The following is a 22,914-nucleotide window of genomic DNA, read 5'->3' on the forward strand; positions in this document are numbered from 1 at the left end:
GAGACCAAGAGAAATGCCTTAAAGTTACTTCTTGTCTCCACACTCTTCAAGGCTCATTGGGAAGACTTCCCAATGAGCCTATGGAAAAGAAATGAATAAAATGTTCCTTGAGAGATGGGGATGAAGAATTAAAAATTCTTCAAAAATGATGATCATAGGGATTGGAGGAATAAAGAGGAATGAAAAATTCCTTGGAGGAGGGGATGTCTAGAGGAATGGGAGATTTTGAAAATCTCACATTCACCTAGGAAAAGGGCATTTAAGGAAGGTGGTTGGATGGAAGAGACAAGGAGTTGACTTTGTGGCTAATCACGAGGATTAGCCACTAGAAACTCATTAGGAAAGGGAATAGAAGAATGACTAGGTGGGATTAGGGCAAATGGGATTTGTAGGAGGATTTGACTAGGAGAGAGAATGAGAGGAGTGAATTAAAAATTGGAAGAATAATGATAAGTGAGGTTAGGGGGATTCTAGAATAATTCATTAGGTTAATGATGGATTAGAAAAAAGGTGATTTGTAGAGAATTAATTTTAGGGATTTAAGAAGAATAAAGGTGGATTGATTTATTAAATAAATCAATCAACAAACTATAGTGACAACATTGGTTATATTTAATTAATATTGAGAAGGAATAGGAATTGGCACAATTAACAAATTAATTGTGAGGAATTTAAATAAATAAATTAAAATAATAAATTTAAGTGTCTACACCTTCCTTCTGAGAATATCCTTTACAAACCAATCTAGCCTTTTTACTTACAACTTGACCATCCTCATTCAATTTATTCTTAAAAAACCCATTTAGTTCCAATAAAATTCTTATTTTTGGGTTGGGGAACCAGAGTCCATGTGTTGTTTTTCTCAATTTGACCTAATTCTTCTTCCATAACTTTCAATCAATATTCATGTTTATATGCCTCAATTATTGATACCAGTTCAACTTGTGAAATTAATCATACCTCATTAGTTTATAGTATTCTTCTTGTCATTAATCTGTTGTTCTTATCCATAATGATTTGTTCTTCTAAATTATTCAATCTCACATACCTAGGAGTCCTCTGACTCTCTATTCCTCTTCCTAGTTCTTCAGTTACTGTAGAATTTTTGGATATTGCCAGAGTAACTGGTTCAATAGTCTGTTCAGGTAAAGGTGATACAATTTCATTCCATCTAGGATCAAATTTGCCAATGATATCATCTCTCCTGATATAATTTTTACTACCAAATATTTTGAAATACTATAGGTGTATTGCGAAACCATAATTCATAAGGTGTCTTACCTGTTTCTCCTTTGATATGTACTTTGTTGAATGTATAAACCACTCTGCATACTTCTTCTCTCTAGTATATATGAGGTAGACTAGCTTCCATCATCATTGTTCTATAAGCATCCAAGATAGTCAAGTTCTTCCTTTCCACAACTCCATTTTGTTGTGGTGTCTAGGAAGTAGAAAATTGTCTCCTTATACCATGCTTCTCACAAAAGGTATTAAACTCACCGGATGTGAATTCTCCACCATGATCTGACCTCAAAATTTTTATCTTCAATCTTGTCTCAGTTTCCACTTCAGCCTTAAAGATTTTAAACTTTTCAAATGTTTCATATTTTTTCCTTAGAAAAGTAACCCACATTATTCTAGAATAATTATCAATGATTAGCATCAAATATCTATCACCTTGAAATTTTTAAACTCTAGCAGGGCCACAAAAATCAGTATGAATAAGATCAAGAACATCATTAGATTTATCTTGTATACTCCTAAAAGAGGTTTTGACATGTTTACCCATTTGACATTCTTTACATACTGGATTATAGGGCTTCACAATCTTAGGTATATCTCTAACTGCCCTAGTTGAACTAATCTTCACAATGCAATCAAAATTTACATGACATAACCTCTTATGCCATATCCATCTCTCATCAATTTGAGCAATCAAACATGTCTTCTCACTAGAATTCAAATGAAATATTTTACCTTTTGTCTATGTACTAGTTGAAAATCTCCAAACGTGGTCTGTTAATGATTTTGCATTTTCCGTCCTTGAACTGTAATTGAAATCCCTTATCCACCAAGTGTCCTACACTCAAAAGATTATGCCTCAAATCTTAAACATAATAAACATTTTCAGTATTGTTCTTACCATCCAATGATATAGTTCCTTTTCCTTTGATCATCCATGCTTTGTCATCTCCCAATCTAACCAGACCACCATCATATTCTTGCAAAGAGAGAAACTTCCCTTTATCTCTAGTCATATGATGTGAACAACCACTATCAATTACACATTCATCCTTGTCTTCAATTTTAGTAGCATGTGCCTTCTATTTAGGTATATTCTTTTCCATTCCCAAAACATCTTCCTTGATAGCCAAGAACCACTAGCAGAGTTTTCTACCAGTTCATCATCAGAATCAATAATGTCTTCCTCATCCGCTATGTAGCATGATTTTCCTCTATTTTTCTTCTAATTATACTTGTTCTAATATCAAGGGTTATGCTTAAAAGATCTTCTAACTCTTCCTTCAAATCCCTAATTTCTTTTCAGGACATCTAGATGCAAAATGACCAATCTTATTACATACTAAACTTTTACAAGGTGTTTTTCCTTCATACTTACTTCTTATTGGTCCTTTAGGTGACCTTCTAGAAAATAGTGCATTTAGTTGCTCAAACTCATCATCTTCTCTCTTCAAATCATTCAATTGCTTTGCATATAAAGCTTTCCAATCTTGCTTACTGATTGTTGATGCAGATGCATGAAAAGAAGGTTTTGTGTAGCTCCAGAGCATCCAAATTCTTCAAGCTCAAAAGAAGATAATTTCCCAACCAAGGTATCTCTATTGACAGATGTATTAGCCATTGTTCTCAACTCATTAATAGTAGTAGCCTTCATTTTGTAAGTCAGTGGTAGGGCTCTCAGAACTTTAGAAACAATTTCATCTTCACTTATATTTCCACCACAACATTGAACTCCCATAAACATCTCATTCACCCTTTCCATGAATGTAGTAATCCTTTTATCTTCTTCTATCTTCAGGTTTTCATATTTCACCCAGTAACCATCAAGTTTAGCAATCTTCACTATAGGGTCACCTTCATTACTAGTCTCCAACTTACCCCATATAGCCTTTCCAGATGATTTGTTAGTTAATCCCATTATTTGTTGATTAGAAAGTGCATAGAAGAGGGCTTCTCTTTCTCTACAATCATTCTCAAGCTCCTTATCCTTGATTTTTCTAGAGGAGGATTGCCAGATGTCAGATTATGAGGTGTAACACCATTCCATGTGATCTACCAAATCTCCTTACCAGGACATCTCAGATGAGTTTCCACCCGAATCTTCCATACTATGTAATTTGTTCCATCAAGCCTATGAATATCTCTCTAAAAGCTAGCTCCAGATGAACCTGAACTATTAGTCACCATAGGATCTTCTTCAAGTAGTTAAACTTTCTACAGAGAGGACCAAAGCTCTCATACCAGTTGTTAGATAATTTACAGAACTGAAAGACAACTGAGAGGGGGGGGGGGGGGTGAATCAGTTGTCACAGATTACCAGAACATTTAGAAATTAAAAGTTTAATACGAGAACCCAAAATATTAGTACCAAAATGCTTAAACCAAATACTAAATAGAAGTTAAATCAATTAAGCATAAACAATAATCAGAGAATAAATGTCATCCACATGACATTGAGATTTATATGTGGAAAACCCGGTAAATGGAAAAACCACGGTGGGAAGCCTACCCATAGTCAGATAATAGTTTTGTAGTAAGTATGTGAATTACAATTGAGGGGTCTACACTTGAAAGAAGGCCAACAGCCTAGAGTGCACTGCTCATCATAAAAGGAGTCTCACTCACTACATAGAAATCCAAACTACAATTTGAAGAAGTGTTTGAACTAGAAAGATAGCATCTTCTATGCCTGAGCATAGTTCCAATTAAGATCTATACTAGAGGACTAAGTCCTCTTACAGAAACCGAATTTGATCTCCAATGATCGTCCAAATCCTCTTCCTGGATGATATTACATTATTTGCACTTTACATATCCCATACCTTGACCTTATACCTATGATCCTATACCATGATGATCTACAATGAGATCTTACATCATATATATACCAAACCTTGACCATAAACAATCATGTCGACCACCAGACAATAAACCAATTACATAATTACAAAACATGTTAGCCTTAGATAAAACAAATAATATCCAACACATAAGACATCCTGAAAAACACATCAAGAGGTCTAATCCACATGTTACATTAAGCCAGTCCATGAACTAGATCAACCGGGACCCAATATAGGTCCACACACTAAATCAATGATCTCTATCTGCCAAGTCTCGAATATTATCACCAACAACATCCTAAATCTCCACTAGAAGCTGCACCAACACCACTTATGCATATCATCAAAGATCTTCATCAAAAGCTCTACCGGTGAAATCCTCGCTTGAACCACAAGCCATGCTTCCAAGCAAATGGGATAGTATCCGATCACCAAACCAAAACCAAATTACTAAATATGAACATGAGTATCATGAATAAGCCAATTCCATATCCAAACTATACCGGATCATACTAGATTATGCTAGATCCAAACCAACCAGAAAATACTCAACCTATTGGGACCAGAAGGGTGTCAGTAAAGCATCCAAATAACTAGTGTTGGAATCAATGAAAAAACATCAATGCAACACATAATAAATTCCTCCAAATAAACAACAGACTTATCTTATTTGTATAACTATTTGTCATATGGAACAATACAATGACTCTATCCTAAGTTGTGTAATTGTCTCTAATAAATGTTTTTTGATAATAAAACTTAGTAATCATTTATTGAACTTACATCTTAATGTAGTATTGTAGATTACACTCCTTAATAGTGAGCCCAATTTCACACTCTTCTTGTAACTTACTATAGTTTTCATTATGCTAGATCATTTTAAGACCATTTCTTGCCTTGAATTTACTCCTCCATGTAAGGTGATGTTTCTTATTCTATTTTAAATCATAGTTATCTTACTCCATATTCAGTTGTCATAAAAAATTGCAATTACAACTTGATCTAATATCACGGGCCTTGATTTTCACATTTCCCATTTTGAGAGCCTATTTGGTTCGGACATGGACACTAGGCAAATGTGTTGCACCAAAATCATTCACAATTTAAATTATTTTGAGTGTTAGCCTAGACATGATGGAACTTGGTCTTAATTTTTATTTATGATTATTTGTTGTGAATTTTTTTAACAAAAAATAAACCTCGTGACTCCTAAGAAAGATACTAGCTTTCCCTAATTAGATATACAATATTTATGATATTGAAACTCTACCAAATTGATCATGCAAGTTTATAATTCTAAAGTAAAATATGTAACATTAAGTTTTCAACATTATTGACATCACCATTGTAGAAAGGTTATTGAAGCTTCAAGGAATGTTATAGGATGATAGATATTACTGAATGATGCTTTTCTTGTACATCTCCTTAAGGATTTTCTATGACCTTATTTTAGTCTCAAATTTTTAAGTTTTAATCTTCACATTTTATATTTATGATTTATTTGTTTCTATCTACCTGTTTATGCACTCTTGAGTTGGTTTGTACACCACCTTTTGATTGATTTTGTTTTATGTTTGTGTATGTATATTGCTCACTGCAATCTTAGACACACTTTAATTTAGCTATACTTTATCTATTCATGGAAGTATAAAAACCAAAATGGGGATTTAACTAACAAAAACTTCTATGTATACACAACCCTTTTTGGTCTCTCTGTTTTTGTGTAGATATAGATCTATAATTCTATGATAGTTGGAAAAGGTACAAGAAGATTTAGTTCATAAAGATAGAGATCACCAACATGTATTTGGGAGAAGACACTTGTACAAGGGTTCTTAACATCCTAATCCTTCCTATTATGTTTAGGCTTTTGAAAGAAAAAGATTCTAATTCTACTAATCCTATATTAGGAATTTTTTGAATATCTATAATACTGAGTGAGGGGTGAATTAGTATTCCCTTGAACTTATTAAAACTTCTAACTAACCAATCATTTAACATAATTTAAATATAGTAAAAGAATTTAAAATAAAACACATAGCATCGGATTTGTACGTGAAAATCCTAGTATGGGAAAAACCACAAAGATAGTGTTATATTAGGTATAATGCAATATGTAACTAGTTACATGGTACAAGGGTTTGGCTCACTACTATTGAGGGCTCACTTCCTAGAGGTCTCACTTCCTTGAGGGCTCACTACCCAAATACAAAAGGCTCACTACTAGATGATAAAGTACAAAATTGAACCGTTAGGGTTGCATCTGGCATATGCATGAATTATAGGTCTGTTGAAGTGTACACACTATCTTATACATCCACTGTACATATACCACATAACAATATTCACATCCATAGACTTTTTTGCATATACAAAATGTACACAAATAGTTATTTTTCAACAACCATAGTTCCAACATGCAAGACTGATGGCTATATGTATCCGCATCAAGTATTTTGACTAATTGGCTCAATCAAAAAGGGGTGAGAGCAAAATATCTACATGCTACAACAAAAAAATATCTTCATGAGGTTTTGGCTTCCAACTTGATCCCAAAAGGCCTTGAATAACATTCCTTTAACATATCCGGATAGGACTAAAACCAAAAATACCTTTAATAATCTACTCTCATTGCATCCAGATGGGACTAGACCCAAATCATCTTCTAGTAAGGGTAGATACTAGATCTCATAACTCCATGAAGTACACATATATAAATTTCTTAACAAAGAAACAACGTATACTAAAGAAAACTTCCAAACTATATCAAAGACATACATGTTCAACTAAATCACATCTATGACATCAATGACAATAGACCAACAATCTCTCCCTTTTTCACCGATGGCAACATAAAGTAATACAATATAATTTTGCTTTAGGAAAAACAATGAAAATATCAATTAACCAATTGTTTGAGAGTCTGCATAAAATATGACATAAAAATATTGCTAACATTACTACTCCCACTTTGACAACAATGACAAAGGGCCCAAAAGATAGAAATTGTCCATGAAAAAAATTGAAACTCCCCCTAAGGGAGAAAACTACTATTAACCAGATAACTACTTGGGATTTTGAATGTGCGAGGTCTAGGAGTCCTTGTGTTTATCCCAATGTGAGATAGCCTATGAGAGGAACTCAGTGTGTACTTGCATGGACATGTGCATGTGCTCTGGCTATTGAATGGAATTGGGTGAAAAATATGTGAACTAAATGGCTCTGGAGGGGGCTCAGTCATGATGAATATGCTTTCATTTCTCAAATCTCATAATTTATCTAAGGGAAGAATGATATTATCTATTTTCTACTGTAGCTCATAATATTTCTCGTAAAGCTCTTCAATTGTGAATCTTCGAGAACCAGATAAGTCCTCGGACAACTTTTAAGTTGCATAAGCCTACCGGATATTTTCCTCAACAATGTTCATTTCATCCTTGATAATCTTTGTGGCATCTAGCCACTAAAGACCATATGAGAATATTATATCACCATTTTCTAGATATGATTGGCCTTGCAAGATAGATTGTGTGAGCTAATGATGTGCAATCTCACACTTAGCCTTCAATTCATGCAATAACTTATCTTGGTCATCTAGTCTATCTTTCTCATATTTTTCCCTAAATTTCTCAGCATGATTATACAATGAACTAATTAACATCTTGCATTTGTATGCATTGGGGGTGTTCAAATATATTTGACATTCAAGCATCATATCATGAAGTACTGACAACTAATCCTCAACAATTTTATCCTTTCTTTTGAAAATATTGTCTAGTAGATGAAAGAAACGATTCTGCAATTTGGATTTTCTGCACTGAGTCAACATTTGAGAAATGAACTGACTATACAGATGAACTGATGGGTTCAATGATTAATGGTGTAGTAAATGATTTCCTCCATAAATCTTCAATAGTAGTGGAGCTGGTACAGATCATTGTTATTGACCTAGATACATTCTCACTAGATTCCTTCATCAGATTATCGTTCTTTTATTCTAATTGATCCTTGGGATTAGGTTTATTCCTTTTACACTCAACTATCACTTATTCATCTTGATCATTAGAACCTTTAGTTACCTGACCTTTTTTGGATTCAATATTTATCAGAGGAACATTAGATGTTTCGGTGACATCCATCACAAATGTATCATCAACAAGATTAATATTAAGATTATTGATTGGGTTATCAATAGGATTATTAGACACATTCTTAGACTCAAGAATTATATTATTTCTCATGGCTTCTTCTGGATTCTTTATGGAACCGAATGAGGGAATCTCGTTCTGAGTTTCTTTAGATGCTCTAGATACACTAGCAAGCCTTCCAGAGTAACTAAATTCAGTAACTTGTTCCTCAGACAAATTTACCTTAGCCATGGATTCTTGAATTACATTATTTACAGTATTTTCACAATCCTTCTTTGTGTGTTCCATTCAAACCTTCAAAGACTTCTCATCCATGGTACCAAACCATTCTTGAGATTCATCAATTGGGCTCTGTAATAGAACTTAAGCTGCACCTTCAAACATCTCCTCAGTAACCTCATATCCAAATGGTGAGATCCAGATTTTCCTTGGTACTACTACCTCCATGTACCACTTATTAGTTGTAAGTACAAAAGGGATGTCATTCTTATACTTGACAACTATTTCCTTCGATATCCTTTTCCTTCCCTGCATGATCAACTTAGAACTTATCTGGAGACTGGAGAATTCTACCTTGATCAGTAACCTCTTCTATGAAGTATGTTGGCATTATGTGAACTGGTATGAGGACATAATGATATTGTATGTTGTCATTGATGTCAATATGTAATATGAAGAGAGAACTGGCATATGTGAGAACTGGTATATATGCCAAAGTAGAGAAGTATATTTGTTCAAGGTGAACCGGCACGTCAAGGTGAACTGACATGTAGTCATGGGAATCGGCACATGGAAGCATTGTATGACTACCGGTTGGTAGGTAGTTTCCACTTTAGGATTTCTGGTTGGAGTATCTTAAGCCTGTGTGACTCAATCAGTGATGTTTATGTTATGAAGTTAGCATGATAATGAAGAACAGATAGTGTTGCCACATAAGCCTTGTGTGCATGAAGGATCTTGCATAAAGAAGAGTGTTCCTATCTACCTCAGGAATGTGCAAAGTTTGTAAACCGTGATAACGTATGATGGGTTATCAGCTGCCATGAAATTGGTGGAAAATGAATGATGGAGAATGTCTTGAGATTGGATCAAGACTGTTGCATTCAATACAATATGATAAATAGTTAGGATTGAATCATCTGAATTCCTTAACCTAATAGGTCTAGGGTTTAGGGTTTATGCTACTGACCTGTCTGCTATCCTATAGGGTCGATGTTGTTATTCTTTTAGAGTTTGTTGGCAAAAGTTGTGTGTGTGTGTTTCTAAGAGAAGAGATACGTGATTCTTGCCAGACTAGAGGAGAGAAGTCATATCTATAGAGTGTAAGTGCAGAAGGTGAAGAGGAGCTTAAGTGGATTTGCATTGGCATTGAGTGCTATTATCAGGTCATTGATATACCTGTTGATCTTTAACTACTTCAATAGTTGTGAAATCCCCTAACAAGGTAGCCTTAACCAGCTTGTTGAAAATCTTCTAACAGGGTAACTCAAAGCTACTGAGTCATTGATATCCTTTTGCTATTGAGTTCTTGAAATCCTCTAACAAGGTACCCTTAATAGGGTTTAACCCTTAACCGGGTATTGTAGCCATCCCTTAACCGAGTGATCCCTAACAGGATCAGTTCCTAACAAAATCTATTGTATCTGTCTTTAACCGGACAAGGCTCCTAACAGAGTAGACTTCTAAAGAGTTCAAAAACAATCTTGTGGGTATTCATCCCCACCGTGGTTTTCCCCAGTTGGGTTTCCATGTGAAAAATATGTGTGTCATGTGTGATGTTATGATTGTTTTCTGATTAAGTGGTGATGCATGTTGATCTCGTTGTAATATGTACATCTTTGATGGTAGATTGCTTGTTCATGCATTAGAGTGAAACAAGAATGAAGAGTTAGATTATATGAGAAGATAAGTGTCAATCGGTCTTTGCTCATCTTAGTTACACTGGGTTTTGCCGGTTGAACTCTGTTGAAGGACCAGTGCTGCTTTTTGTTTGTCAGTGCATAAGTGTTAGTTGACAAACTAGTTTAAGGTTGATTTTTTGCATGTACTGATTCACCCCCCCCTTTCAGTACTGGTTTGGTACTATTTGTTCATCATTAAGTTATCAATTGGTATTAGAGCATCCTCTAGGTCCTCTGTGTTGTAAGTTTAACCGCTTGAGGGAAAGATCTTGTTGTAATGATGAAGAGGGAAGGTCCAAAGTTTAACAAAGAAAATTTTAAGTATATGGAAATATAGAATGAAGATATACATCAGAAGCATGGGTGCTCAGCACTGGAGCTATGTTGAGAATCCTTATGTTGCCCCTATTGGTACTCTCACCGATGATCAAAAGAGAGAGATACAGGAGAATGGGCAAGTCATGGAAGCCCTAATCAGTAGTTTATCTAATATTGAGTTCATTGATGTCCAAGATAAGGTAAATCCCAAAGAGGTATGGGATGCTCTTGAAAATATCTATGGAGGTGATGAGCATGTAAAACAAGGTAAGGAAGAAAGCCTTAGAGGAAAGTTTGAAGACATGCAAATGGTTGAAGGTGAAACCATTCAATAGTATGGTATTAGAATCAAAACTATTGTCAGAGATATCAAGAGTGCAGGTGGTAAACTGGAAGATTCCACTGTGGTAAGAAAAGTCCTGAGATCCCTATTGCTGGTCTATGCAATAAGGGTTGCTGTTATTCAAGAGTTGAGATCAATAGACAAGACTAAGGTATCCTTGGACTCCATCATAGAAAAGTTGACATCCTATGAGCTAAATAGTTTTGATGGAAGTGTTCAAAAGATTGAATTAGCTTTTAGAGCTTCTGTTGTACCATCCTCGAAAGGAAAAGAAGCAAGCACTAGTGGTGAACCAAGACAAAGCAGAGCAATGGATGATGAGGAGTTTCTGATGGAATTTGAAGCTCTTCTTGCTAGGAAATTTCCAAAAAGGAACTGGTAAATATAGAGGTAAGCTCCCTTTGATATGTTTTTCGTGTAATTAGATAGGACATATTGCTATGAACTGTCCTAATAGTGACAACAAGGATAAACCGAAAAGATTTAGGAAATTCAAAAGAGGAAACTAGAGAAATTGTTTTGTTGCAGTTGATGAAGGTGTCAAAGATGAGGAATCAAAAGATGAAGAGAATGAAGACATTGTGTTTGTTTCTATAAAGGAAGATGTGTCAGACAAGAAGGCTCTTGTCTCCTGCTTTGATAATTCCAATGAGTGGATTATTGATAGTGGTTGCTCACACCATATGACTGGTGACTAGAGCAAGTTTCTATCCTTGGAAGAGTATGATGGTGGTGTGGTTCATTTTGGCAATGATGCACCATGTATGGTTAAAGGAAAAGAGTCCATCTCTCTGAATGGAAAGAGTAGTGCTGACAATGTGTATTGGGTTGATGGTCTCAGACACAACCTTCTGAGTGTTGCTCAGCTGAATGACAGTGGCCTCACTCTGGAATTCAAGAATGGAATTTGTAGAATCAAAGGAAAAGATGGTGAATTGGTGGCCACCGGCATGCAGACCAAAGGTAACCTATTTCATCTAAATGCAAATATAAGTACATGTCTTATGGCTAAGTTTGATGATAGCTGGATATGGCATAGGAGACTCTGCCATGTAAACTTTGATAACATTATGAAGGCTAGTAAGATCAAGGCAGTTAGAGGGTTGTCGGTGCTAAGCAAACCGGATAATACCTTGTGCAAAGAGTGTCAATTGGGGAAAATGTCTTCCTCAACCTTTAAAGGTAAATCTTGGACTACTGACAACTTGCTCGATCTTGTGCATACTGATTTGTGTGGTCCTATGAAAACTAGAAGTGTGCAGGGTGATAGGTACTTCATGATTCTCACTGACGACTGCTCAAGAATTATGTGGGTCACATTCTTGAAAGACAAGTCTGTAGCCTTTGTGAAGTTCAAAGCTTTCAGAGCATTAGTGGAGAAGGAAAGAGGTAAAAGGATCAAGTGTCTTAGAACTGATCAAGGAGGGGAATTCACTTTCGATGAATTCAACAAGTATTGTGAAGAATTTGGCATTAAGAGGAAACTGTCTGCCCCCTAGACTCCATAATAGAATGGCCTAGCAAAGAGGAATAATCAGACTATGGTTGAGGTAGCTAGAACCATGTTGATTCAAGGAAAAGTGGCTCACACCTTTTGGAGAGAAGTGGTAAGCACTGTAATCTACACAATGAACCGGGTACTCATCAAGAAAGGTAAGGATAAAACTCCTTATGAGTATTGGACTGGTAAGACACCTGTGGTTAGCTACTTTAGGGTATTTGGTTGCAAATGTTACATCAAGAGGAGTGAACATCAGGGAAAGTTTGAAGCTAAATGTGATGAGAGAATATTCTTACGATATTCCACCAAGAGTAAAGCTCTCAAGTGTTTCAACAATAGGACTCATAGAATTATGGAAAGTATCAATGTGAGAGTTGATTAAACCTCTGAGAAACCGAAATAAATAGGCAGTGAGCAAGCTATAAATGAACCGGTTGCAACCTTCTGGGAACTGGTTATTAGTCAACCAAGTACCAGTAAAAGTGTTCCTGAACCGATGAATGTTTATACTGATGAAGATGAGGATGAAGAGGAAAAGCAAGAAGAAGCAGTCAAGACTATTCCTTGGTATGTCAAGCTGAATCATGATCCTAAGCAGATCATAGGAGATAAGGATGCAGGAATCCTTACAAGAAGAAAGATAAGAGAAAACTCATGTTTGATCTCTGAATTTGAGCCTAAGTCATTCAAAGAGGCTCATAAAGATGAAGAATGGATCAAGGCAATGGAAGAGGAGCTTGACCAAACAAAGAAAAATGGTACATGGTCCTTGGTACCCAGACTGGAACATAAAAATATCATTGGCACCAAATGGATGTTCAGAAACAAGTAAATGAGGATGGCACAGTGATCAAGAACAAAGCCAGATTGGTGTGCAAAGGATATGCTCGAGAAGAAGGAGAAGACTATGGAGAAACCTTTGCTCCTATAGCCAGATTGGAAGGAGTTCGTATGCTTCTTGCATATGCAGCTTTTAAAGGATTCAAGGTATATCAAATGGACATAAAATCTGCATTCCTAAATGGTGTACTTTAAGAGGAGGTGTATATAGAGAAACCAGATGGGTTTTCCCTATCTGAAGACAGTGATATGGTGTGCAGGCTACATAAAGCCTTATATGGTCTAAAGCAGGCACCTAGAGCATGGTATGAACGTCTACATTACCATCTTGTGAAGATAGAAATATCTACTTGAAATCTAAAAAAGATCAGATCCTAATCTATGCAGTTTTTGTTCATGACATTATCTTTGGTGGAGATGACAAGATGAGTCATGAGTTTGCTGATGAGATGAAGGAAGAGTTTGAGATGTCACTCATAGGGGAGATTAAGTTCTTCATTGGACTATAGATCTGGCAGATGAAAGATGGAATCTTTATCACTCAGTCCAAATATGTCAAAGAGGTGTTGAAGACTTTTGGCATGGAAGATAGCAAACCAGTTGGTACATTGATGGTGACCGATTGCAAATTATCAAAAGAGGATGATTCTGCATTGGTTGATGAGAAGGAATACCGATCAATGATTGGTAAGTTGCATTATGTAGTGCATAGCAGACCAGATATTACACATGCAGTTGGCATTACTGCAAGGTTCCAAAAAAATCCAAGAGAATCCCACTTGGTTGCAATCAAGTGGATTCTTAGGTATCTGAAGGGAATAGTTGACTATGGATTATGGTACCCATACAACAATGATTTCAACTTGAAAGTATTCATAGATGCTGATTGGGTAGGTATTGTGGATGATCGGAAAAGCACAACCGGTGGTGCATTCTTTCTTGGTAGTAGACTGGTCTCATGGATGAGTAAGAAGCAGAGTTGTATCTCTCAATCTACAGTGGAAGCGGAGTATGTTGCAGCTTTCATGAACTACACTCAAACAATCTAGATGAAGCATATATTAGATGGCTTCAAAATCCCTATATCTGAACTGGTAAGTATATTTTGTGACAACACAAGTGCTATCAATATTTCAAAGAATCCGGTTTTACATTCTAGAACCAAGCATTTTGAGCTTAAGTATCATTTCTTGAGGGAAAAGGTTCAGAATAAAGAGATTGCATTGGAACATGTTTCCAGTAAGGAGCAGTTAGCAGACATATTCACCAAGCCTCTCCCAAAGACTACATTTGTGTATTTAAGAGGTGAATTAGGGGTACTGCCCTTTCATGAGGTAGATTAAAAGTATTTGCTCCACATCAGTCAGGTATTGCACAATCAATTTTTTTTTTGATTGATTTATTGAAGGATGATACTCCTCAGAGGGAGCAACATAATGGAACAGGGATGTTTGTGCCTCCACTTTGGCATTGTTGACAAAGGGGGAGAAGAAGTGTAGTGGAGAAGATGAGTTTGCAGAAAGATATTTTTGTATATTGCCATCAATGCCAAAGGGGGAGATTCTTGGCATTATGTGAACCGGTATGAGGACATAATGATATTGTATGTTGTCATTGATGTTAATATGTGATATGAAGAGAGAACTGGCATATGTGAGAACCGGTATATATGCCAAAGTAAAACAGTATATTTGTTCAAGGTGAACCGGCATGTCAAGGTGAACTGGCATGTAGTCATGGGAACTAGCACATGGAAGCATTGTATGACTAGCAGTTGGTAGGTAGTTTCCACTTCAGGATTTCTGGTTGGAGTATCTTAAGCCTGTGTGACTCAATTGGTGATCTTTATGTGATGAAGTTAGCATGATAATGAATAACAGATAGTGTTGCCACATAAGCCTTATGCGTGTGAAGGATCTTGCATAAAGAAGAGTGTTCTTATCTACCTCAAGAATGTGCGAAGTTTGTAAACGGTGATAATGTGTGATGGGTTATCAGCCGCCATGAAATCGGTGGAAAATGAACGATGGAGAATGTCTTGAGATTGGATTAGGATTGTTGCATTCAATATAGTATGATCAACAGTTAGGATTGAACCATCTGAATTCCTTAACCTAATAGGTCTAGGGTTTAGGGCTTATGCTACCAACCTATCTATTGTCCTATAAGGTTGATGTTGTGATTCTTTTAGAGTTTGTTGGCAAAAGTTGTGTGTGTATCTAAGAGAAGGCATACATGATTCTTACCAGACTAGAGGAGAGAAGTCACGTCTATAGAGTGTAAGTGCAGAAGGTAAAGAGGAGCTTAAGCGGATCTACATTGGCAATGAGTGCTATTATCAGGTCATTGATATACATGTTGATCTTTAACTACTTCAGTAGTTGTGAAATCCCCTAATAGGGGAGCTTTAATTAACTTGTTGAAAATCGTCTAATAGGGTAACTCAAAGCTACTGAGTCATTGATATCCTTTAGCTATTGAGTTCTTGAATCCTCTAAAAAGGTACCCTTAATAGGGTTTAACCCTTAACCAGGTGATCCCTAACAGGATCGGTTCCTAACAAAGCCTATTGTATCTATCTTTAACTGGACAAGGCTCCTAATAGAGCAGACTTCCAAAGAGTTCAAAAACAAGCTTGTGGGTATTCATCCCCACCGTGGTTTTTCCCAGTTGGGTTTTCACGTGAAAAATATGTGTGTCATGTGTGGTGTTATGATTGTTTTCTAATTAAGTGGTGATGCATGTTGATCTTGCTGTAATATGTACATCTTTGATGGTAGATTTCCTATTCATGCATTAGAGTGAAATGGGAATGAAGAGTTAGATTATATGAGAAGATAAGTGTCAACCAGTCTTTGCTCGTTTGAGTTACACTAGGTTTTGTGGGTTGAACTCCGTTGAAGGACTAGTGTTGTTGTTTGTCTGTCAGTGCATAAGTGTTAGTTGACAAACTAGTTTAAGGTTGAGTTTTTGCTTGTACTAATTCACCCCCCCTCTCAGTACCGATTTGGTACTATTCATTCATCATTAAGCTATCAAAGTAAACTGAGATGCATAGGGATAGGGTTCTAAATTTCAATGGGTTATTTTTCTTCCTACATTGTGCAAGATTTTCCATGAACTACTGTTGTAAGACCTCATAGAGAACAAAATCATTTTGTTGGCATTTTGGCAATAAGTTGTCATTGGTGTCAACCAACATGATGGATATCCACATAAGGGTGAGCATAAAGAATGAAGGTCTATTGGTAAAGTACAAACCAATTTGAAGGATGGTTGCTTGTTTAAGATGAAGAGGTAGAATGTTAAAAGATATCTCACACCATCAGAGGTAAATATGTGTAACCGATACAGGATTCTCTACCAGTTAATAGAAGAAGAACACTCTACTGGCAAAGGGTTTTACTAGTATGTGTTTTCTAGACTGATTGTGTGTTGGCAGGCCATGTCTAGATAGGTGTGATGCCATATGGAGCTAATGTGGCAAGTGTGTTGTGGTTGATGAAGCCTCATCGACAGGGTTGATGAAATAGATAATCGCCATTAATGAAGGAGCCACAAATCATGGGATTGCATCAGAATGATTGTGGCTTGAGGAAGAAGAAATGACAGAAGAAGATTAGGGAGCATTTGGCACCTAAATCAATGCAAAGGAAATCCGATTTAGGACATTCCCATAAAGGAAACTTCTGGAACACTTTATGTGTCATCTGACTTCATGAAAGAAGATCTGATTCATGATTTCCACTTCGAGGAAAACATGCATTAGTTAATGGAAATTCTATGCAGGATCAGTCTTGAAGGATAAGTGATTGATCCAAGATAGGTGAGATTGGATCTCATGAAGATTGTGTTGAAAAAATGAAACCTTTATCGCTTAGGTTTTTGAATTGCATTTTGGTGGGAAATCACTGTATAAGTGATGAGAGCTCTTAACAGAAAAGGTTGTTGATACTGTGAAGATTGTGGAGTGAAGAGAAGTGAGAGGGATCAAGGAGAAAACTTTAGAATGTGATAGGAGAAAACTTTAGAGGATTCTACCAACAGTATCATAGTCTAGCAGTTGAGCCTAACTGGGAAGGTGTGGAAGAGCAGGTAGCATCCTAGTGTGAAACAGTGTGTGAAAGGGAGAGAAAGATAACAAAGGTTGAGAAATAGAGACAATGAACTCACAATCGATAGTGTGAGTTCTACTAGAGGAGAAAAGACTATAAACTAACAAAGAGTTATTTGATTCAAGAGTTGTAGAATTCATTTGCAACAAGAAGCCTTAACTATATTCAAATAGTATTTCATTATACATCTCCAAGTTGAAGCTTGGTGCAGGCGTTGCTGCTCCTTGGGTTGGTGCCCAAAATATTTGTAAGTCCGTGTTTTACCTATAAGGCTGGATTGGAGCAGTAGTTTGCAGGAGCTCTTCTCATCGAGGTTTTTCCAATATTGGGTTTTCCTCATAAATTTGGTGTTGTGAGTTTCTTGTGTGTGAATGATCTCATTTGTTTTCTCTCTTGCATTACCAGTATGATTGTTTAGTGGTTAAGTAAATATTTGATTGTCTAAAGTTAGATTGGTAAGAAGAAAGATTTAGGAACCACTAATTCAGCCCCCTCTCAGTGGTATTATGTGTTCAATAATTGGTATCAGAGCACAGGTTCCTGGTTATCTCTAAACCCTAGGTAGATTTTGGACCTTGAACATAATGGAAAGAAGTGAGTCTACTTCCTCAAAAGCTCCCATGTTTGATGGATCCAACTATGCTTTCTGGAGCAGAAGATTGGAGACCTATATTTCATCTCTTTTCTTTGATGTGTGGATGTCAGTAAAGAATGGGTATGTTGTCCCTAATACTCCTCCCTCTAATCCAGATGCAAAAAAAGAGTATGAGAAAAATGCAAAGGTAAAACATGCCATCTTGAGTGGACTGTTTGATAATGAATTTATCAAAGTCATGGACTATGTTTTAGGAAAGGAGACATGGGACAAATTGTAGAGATTGTTTGAGGTAGATGAAAACATCAAGGAAGCCAAGCTACAAACACTAAGGATCCAACTTGAAAGCATCAAAATGAAAGATGATGAAAGGATTGTAGACTATCTTCATAGATTTGATGAAATTATGAATACTATTAGAGGACTTCGAGAATAGATTGCAGATGAGATTCTTGTCAAAAAGATACTTAGATCTCTCACTCCCAAATATGATACTATGGTGTCAGCCATAGAAGAAGCCAAGGATCTGAAGACTTTTTTAATGGATGAACTATTTGGCTCCTTGACAACCTATGAGATGAGAACAATCGGTGAGACTTCCTCAAGGAAAGAAGCAAATTTTAACATCACCAAAAAGGGAAAAGATGTTACTCATAAAGAATCCAATGAAGACTTTGATGTTGAAGTAGCAAAATTTTTTAGGAAGCTCAAAAGAGGATCCAACTGGTACAAAGGAAAGCTACCACTTAAATGTTTTTACTGTGGGAAGGTAGGACACTTCACTGGAAGTTGTGCTCACAAAGAAACTAGTGGAGATGAGTCAAGAGAGTTTAGAAGATCTGCCAGTAAAGACAGAGAAAGGAATGACTACTGATAGGGAAGAAGAGGCTACTATAACCTAAACAACCTATATACCATTGAGGATGACACAACAAATGATAACCATGAAAATGATATAAAAGTAAATCTTTTCATGGCACTCGATAGACCTGCTAATGAAGATGAGGAAGAAGGGGATATTGAGGCTGAAGTGGATTTGGAGAATGAACTTATCAGTGCACTTGAAAAATTGAGTAAAATAAGAAGAGAACTCAAGAGGGTTAATCATTTTGCAGTAGATGAATGAGATCTCTTGAAGCAATCTGTGGAAGAGTCTGGTCAGAACATATCCAACTTGAAGCTATAGATGGAAGAAACTAAGAGGATTAGTGAAGCTATAGCACTTGACCTGACAAAGAAAGAAAAGGAGCATCAAGAGCTAGAAGCAGAAATAATAAAGCTTAGAAAGGGGCTTGAAGAAAGAAAAGAAGAAATAAAAATAAGAAGTAAGTATGAAGGCAACACTGAGGCTTTGGATAAGATGTTGAGCAAACAAAAGTAATCCAAAGACATTGGTGTCTTAGCTTTGAAGTTGGTCGAGGTTCAACCCACAAAGGTAAATCCGACAAAGAGATAATGTTCACTTCTTCAATTGAAGGTGAAGAAAAGAAGACATTCACTATAGGAAAGGATACTAGCAAAAAGACATATGCAGATGCTGTTGGAAATTGACATCCAAACTGCTATGTAGAAATGAACTGGAGGCCACATTTCATGCATAAATATGCAAACCCAAGGAGGAATACTAGAATTGACCAAGAAGGATTCACTAGATTCAACAACATGAATGGAAGACCCCCAATGAGGCAGTTCCATTTAGGACCAGGACAACCCAACCGGTATGTATCAGACTTTCATGATTATTGTTGCCGGTGTAATAAATTTGGGCACATAATAGCTAACAGTAGGTTAAACAATAAGCCTTCTATGAATTATGAAAGTAGAAATTCATTTAATGCTCTCTGGGATATGAATGTTGTCTTCTATTAGTGAAATGGATATGGACATAAGAGTTTTGATTGTAGGAAGAACAAACCGGTACCCTACAATAATTTTAAGGATGTTCCCTTTAATGAAAATATAAAATGCTATAATTGTCAAGAATTTGGACACATAGCAAAGTGATGCAAAAACAAGAAGATCAAGCAAATGAAGAAAAATCCAAATCATGAATCGGTAACTGAACCTGAGTTGAATATAGCAGCTGACAAGGAGAAACAAATCAAACTAGTTTGGGTTGAGAAAGAAAAGGAAAAAGTAGAATCAAGTCTCATATTGCATACTGCCTTGCATATTGAAAGGAAAAAACTATGGGTGGTAGTTAGTGGTTTCTCAAACCATATGGTTGGTGATAAAAGGAAATTCATTAAACTTGAAGATTTGAATGGTGGATCGGTAAGGTTTGGAAACAATTTCTCCATAAAAATAAAGGGAAAAGTAACACTAAGCATTGATGGAAAATTGAAGGCACGTGATGTATATTATGTGGAAGGCCTCAAACATAATCTGCTAAGTGTGAGTCAGATGTGTGACAAAGGTTACAAATTCACCTTTGACTCAACCAGTTGCCTGATAAAGAAAGATAGTACTGGTAAAGTTAGTGCAAAAGGAAAGAGAATTGATGGAAATGTTTATAATCTAAAGGAATTCTATGAGTCCCAATGTATGTTAGGACAAGTAGATGAAAGTTGGTTGTGGCACAGAAGATTAGGCCATATAAATTTTGATAACCTAGTTGCAGTAAGAAAAAAGGCGTGTGTGAGGAATATTCGACTCATCATCAAACCGGTAAACACATTTTGTGATGAAAGTGTAAAAGGTAAGGAAACAAAAGTGAGTTTCAGGACAAAGGAGCACAACACCTCAAAGCCAGTTGAAATTGTGCATACAGATCTGTGTGGTCCAACTAGAACAAGGGCACTTGCTGGTGAAAGATACTTTATGCTCTTCATTGATGACTACTCAAGGATGACATGGGTCACCATTTTGCAAGATAAATCACAAGCATTTGAAAGATTCAATATCTTTCGGAAGATGGTGGAAAAGGAAAGTGGGTACAAATTAAAATGCCTAAGATTAGACAGGGGTGGAGAGTTCACATCAAATAAATTTGAAGATTACTATGAAAAACATGGAATTAGAAGGAAATACTTTTCTCCTAGAACACCACAGAAAAATGGTGTGGTAGAAAGGAAGAACAAGATAGTCAAGGAGATATCCAAAACCATGTTGAATGATGCTAGTCTGCCAGATACTTATTGGAAAGAAGTTGTGCACACTGCTGCATACACTTTGAACCTGGTTCAATTAAGAACAAACAACAAGATGACACCTTATGAGTTATGGTATGACCATAAGCCATTAGTTAAATATTTCAAAGTATTTGGAAGCAAGTTCTTCATTAAGAAATACATGGATGGTTTGGGAAGTTTTGACTCTAGGAGTGATGAAGGGATCTTCCTTGGTTACTCATCTAATAGAAAATCCTACAAATGCTACAATAAAAGAATAAGAAGAATTGTTGAAAGTGTGCATATAAGAGTTGATGAGGATATGTACAAAGGATGTCAACTACACTTTAACTGGTATGATGACTTTGGTGATGAACATGATGAATTTTAGTCTGACACTGAACCAAAGGTAGTATCTCAGAAGGTTCCCAACCAGTATGTACAGTTGAATCACCCAGAAGAGAAAATTCTAGGAAATAAGAGTGATGGTGTGTAGACTAGAAGAAGACTTGCCCAGAATGATGAACAAGTCAACCTATGCCTCATGACTGAAGTTGAACCCAAAAATTTCATTGAGGGTAGAAAGAGACAAGAATGGATGGATGTCATGGAAGAAGAACTACACCAGATTGAGAAGAACAAGACATGGGAATTAGTCCCTAGACCAGAAGACAACAATATCATTGGCACAAAGTGGGTCTACCGGAACAAAATGAATGAAGAAGGTAAGATTGTAAGACATAAAGCTAGACTAGTGTGCAAAGGATACTCTCAAGTAGAGGGGATTAACTTTGAAGAAACATTTGCACCGGTGGCTAGATTGGAAGCAATTAGGATGTTTCTAGCTTACTCTGCCTACAAGGGCTATAAACTATACCAAATGGATGTAAAATTTGGTTTTCTAAATGGAAATTTAGAAGAAGAAGTATACATGGAGCAACCGGAAGGATTTCTGTTGCATGATGATGAGACATTTGTGTGTTGGTTAAAGAAGGCTCTGTATGGTTTGAAGCAAGATCCTAGAGAATGGTACTCAAGATTAGATCAGTATCTGAAGGAGCAAGGATTCAAAAATGGAAGTGCTGACAGCAATTTGTACACAAGGAAAGATGGGAGCACGTGATTATTGTGGTTGTGTATGTTGATGACATCATCTTTGGAGGCAACAAGGATATTCTCTACAAAGAGTTTGTTGATCAGATGATGATAAAATTTGAGATTTCAATGCTTGGTGAATTGAATTACTTCCTTGGCTTGCAGATATTACAAAAAGATAAAGGAATATTTATCTCATAGGTCAAGTATGCAAAGGATACGCTGAAGAAATTCCAACTAGCACATTTCAAATTGGTAAGTACTCCCGTGGTGACCGGCAAAAAATTGAGTAAGAATGATGAATCACTAGTGGTGGATCAGAGTTTGTACAAATCCATGATAGGCAGTCTACTGTATCTAATTGCTTCAATACCAGATATTATTCAAGTAGTATGCACGGTGACCAGATTTCAAGCTGCACCAAAGGAGTCACACATGAAATGTTGTTAGTAGAATTTTTAGGTACCTAAAAGGAATGCTTAGCTATGATTTATGGTATCCTAAATAGGGAGAGTTTATCTTGGAGACATACACTGATGCCAATTGGGAAGGATGCATTGATGATAGAAAAAGCACAAGCGATGGTGCATTCTTTCTAGGTGACCGGTTGGTCTCTTGGCATAGCAAGAAGCAGGACTCAATCTCATTATCTACTATTGAAGCTAAGTAGATTGCTACTTCTACATGTTGCTCTCTGGTGCTTTGGATGAAGCAGACACTTAAAGATATACAGGTGGACATCACTAATCCTATTCTCATTCATTGTGACAATTCAAGTGCAATCAACATAGCAAAAAACCCAATCATGCATTCTAGAACAAAACACTTTGCAATCAAATATCACTTCCTCAGAGAGAAGGTTG

This window comes from Cryptomeria japonica, chromosome 10 (assembly GCF_030272615.1).
Source record: "Cryptomeria japonica chromosome 10, Sugi_1.0, whole genome shotgun sequence".
NCBI lineage: Eukaryota > Viridiplantae > Streptophyta > Pinopsida > Cupressales > Cupressaceae > Cryptomeria > Cryptomeria japonica.